The sequence below is a fragment of the Pinus tabuliformis genome, chromosome 3_1, assembly GCF_031772625.1.
Source record: "Pinus tabuliformis cultivar Carrire ecotype Pingquan chromosome 3_1, CPIR1, whole genome shotgun sequence".
NCBI classification, from domain to species: Eukaryota; Viridiplantae; Streptophyta; class Pinopsida; order Pinales; family Pinaceae; genus Pinus; species Pinus tabuliformis.
The window spans coordinates 449,209,618-449,213,174 of record NC_142301.1 but is presented as its reverse complement, the minus strand read 5'-3'; the positions used below and the strand labels follow the sequence as shown (position 1 = coordinate 449,213,174).

Here is a 3,557-nt window from a genome sequence, read left to right as displayed (position 1 = left end):
TAGGGCACAGTGGAATTGAACCACCAACCTCATGCTTATAAGGCATGTGCTCTTCCATTGAGCTAGTACCCTTTACAGAATTATGTGAAGAATTATGGCAGTCCTTGAAATTGCATATATAGGAATTGAAATTTGAAAAAAGTTCTACACATAGTGGCATAATTTTTGTAAAATCTATAATATATAAACTAACTAAAAATTCAGATTGCAGATCCTCTTTGCAAAATATGACTTAAGACAATCTCAAAGAGAAGTGCAAAAGAAGTTGCTTGGGCATGGAGGACCTCATTATCTGACCATGACGAGAAGATGCTCAAATTTTCATATCTGATAAAGGTCTATAAAAGAATCAGGCTAAGAGGTGTAGATTTGGTTTGTTATGTTCAGGATGTGTTCAAATAATAAACCCATTATCAATCGAGAAATTTTAGAATGAGGAGAGATGGCTACAGGCGTGGGAGTCTGGTCAAGGTTCGGGATGTGGGTTTTGATTATGTTAGGCAGCACACAGAATGCAAATGCATTATATATTCCTAGCATTTATACTCACTAATATTACTAGGGCTCAGATTTATGGGTAAAGTTCAATTCCCTTACCTCAATCGAGACTGAGCTTCCCTAAAGCTATTACAACCTACCATTCTGCAACCCTTAGATGGTGTGAAGGCCATGGAATAATATCTTGGGGAGCTCCTCATGGGAGACAAGATCAAGAGCTCACCACTCATATCCCCAGGGCTCAGATTTATGGGTGAAGGTCAATTCCCTTACCTCAATCGAGATAGACCTTCCATACAACTATTACAACCCACCCTTCTACAAAACTTTAGATGGTGCGAAGGACATGGCTAAAAATATTAGGGATCTCCTCATGGGAGACATGATTGAGAGCTCACCATATCACTTTCTGTTGAATGTCAATGAATCTGAAATTTACATGTGCAATACTACTTCCCTTGGGACATGAATCTAAAATTTACTTGTGCAATACTACTTCCCAAGGGGCAAAGCAGCTAAAGGTGTTGAAGCATAGGATCAATAATCTCTACCAGATGAACCTGCTACTTGACAAAGTTCCTGCCATTTAGTACACAAAGAAGGACAATTTCATGCTTCGGTGGAATGAGTTTCCAGTAGGCTTCTTTGTCAATAAAACACATTATACTTTTAACCACCTGAAATTCATTGTTCTGGTGCACATGTATGATGGTGACAATGTTTCTAAGGCCATTGGGACTAGAGATGGCATTTATACAACGTTGGTCGATAGAAAAGATCGTAGCATGACCCCTGGATTCATGGTTGTGGTGTTTGAGGTTGTTCCTTGTAGTTACTAGCACAATATAGAGGCATCTTCAAATCTTAAAATGTATGGAAAGTATCCTAATGCCATTGACTGTAGCCCATCTAGGCGAGGACCTTATCAAGGAGTAAAGGACATCCAATTGCTTTCTCTTATGAAGTTTCGTTGTGGAGAGTCATATCAGATGACCATCAAGAAGGGATGTGTACTTGAAGGTGGAAGGAACCTAGGTGCACTAGTCTTCAATACTCAACTTGCTCATGGAATTTTCTTTCCTTTCCAGTGTTGTTTTTGTAATCTTCCTTTGAATTGTAAGGCGGGATCTGACCCGTTATGAAGAGCTGCAAAAGAAAGCTCAAATGAATGAAGAACTCTAAGGATGGAAACTTGTTGTGGGTGATGTTTTTCGGTCCCCTGCTCACTCAGAGCTTCACTGCATTATGGTGGGTGATGGAGTGCAGATATTGGGTATGGAATTAGTGACTATTTTGTTTTCTACCTTTGCTTTCATTTCTCCAGCATCTTGAGGAACTCTCATCATTGGAATGATTTTTTTTTCCTTGTTCTTAGAGTTGCAATAGGTTATGTTATTGTAAGAATGCGGAGAAATATTGAAGGGGCGGCATCACAGGGGATGGAACTTGATCTATGATGTATTATGTGCTTTTTCCCAGGCATTTCTTTCTTGATTCTCACAGTTCTTAGATTCCTTGCGTTGGGAAGTCAAAGCACTAGAGCCATACTAATCTCTTTATTTATTGTTCTTCTGACCATGTGGTTTTGTATTTCAGTACCTCTAACTCTTTTGGGTGGATTTTTTGGAGCCAAAGAATCACATATTGAATTTCTTGTGCTTACCAACCAGATTCCCAAAGAGATTCCACCCAAGAAATATCCCTCTTGGTTGCTTGTTGTTGGTTCAGGAACACTTCCTTTTGACACTCTTTTGATTGAGCTCTTCTTCATCATGTCAAGAATCTAGTTGGGGCAGGTTTACTATGTTTTTACATTTCTCTTTATTGTGTTAATTCTCCTTGTAGTTGTTTGTGCTTAGGTTTCTCTAGTTTTGAATTACATGCTCCGGTGTGTGGAAGATTGGAAGTGGTGGTGGAAAGAATTATCTGCATCTAGATCTGTGTCAATTTATATTTTTCTCTATTCATTAAACTATATGGTGTTTTATCTGCGCAACCTTAGTGGTCCTGTGTTAGTTCTTTTCTGCATTGGCTACTCTACTTATGGTCTTTGCCATCATGCTCACCACAGGGACCATCGGACTCGTTGCATCCTTCCGGTTTGTGCATTACCTATTCTCTTCTCTTAAACTAGATTGATGGTCAAAGCGCAGTAGTGGTCAGTGGGCATCAATCCAGGGGATTGTTTTTTAGTGTATGTAATATGAAGTTGTCTTGAAGCCTTTGACGTGTCTGCAATAGGTTTAGTTGGTTTACGAGACCTGGACACCCAGTTCTATGCTTCTCATAGAAAGGTTCAGAATATGAATGATTTGATAACAATTTTGTAAGGCATGATAATGTAATCATTTGAAACAGTTGCTTAAAAATAGAAAAAAATATTAAAAAAACCAAAACAAAAAACTAACTTTAGATCACTATAACTGGCAGTGCATAAATGGCATGCGCTCGTAACAAAAGAATTTTTATTTTTAAGTTAACTAGGTATTTTTACTAGAAATTTTCAATTAAATCTTTCACTAACGAGAATTAAACCTAGTTAGAAGACATATGGAGTCCTCTGTGAAATTTTTTTAAAACAAACCTACGTACTTTGTCCTTACCACAAATATGTCAAACACAAACATGGGGTTTATACAATATAGACAACATCTTGGGTCTCAATATACCATCTACATGTAAATACTACTACATTGTCTCACAACCACATCAAACTCCTTGTAATGAAAGAGGATATTTATAACTCCTTTAGACTAGGAAATTCACAACATAACTAAGAAAGAATAAACGCATCCATAACCTCTCAGACAAATACATGTAACTAGAATTTTTAGTTTATTACCCTCAAAAGTTATTTATAACTTTAACATTGAAAAGGATTAATAAAAACCAATGTATAGAAAAGAAACAGATGATGGAGTATCGAAAAATAGAAAAAAAATTGAAAACATTGACAGAATAAATGAACCATAAGTAGTTCCATCACTTACAGTTCCAATGTGTTTGCACAAATATTGTATAGTTCCTAAATACACTAGCAACAACAAACCAAAATCTAC

The 3,557-nt window shown here is 37.0% G+C and overlaps 1 non-coding gene and 1 pseudogene across 1 annotated transcript; one reads left to right on the top strand and one right to left on the bottom strand.

Annotated features, from left to right (window-relative positions):
• On the bottom strand, positions 1 to 72 carry TRNAI-UAU (transfer RNA isoleucine (anticodon UAU)). The gene has a single exon. It is a non-coding gene; the product is annotated as a tRNA-Ile (tRNA).
• Positions 73 to 442: 370 nt separating this feature from the next.
• Positions 443 to 2,637, top strand: LOC149187689 (transmembrane 9 superfamily member 11-like; annotated as a pseudogene).
• The last annotated feature ends 920 nt before the right edge of the window (positions 2,638 to 3,557 follow it).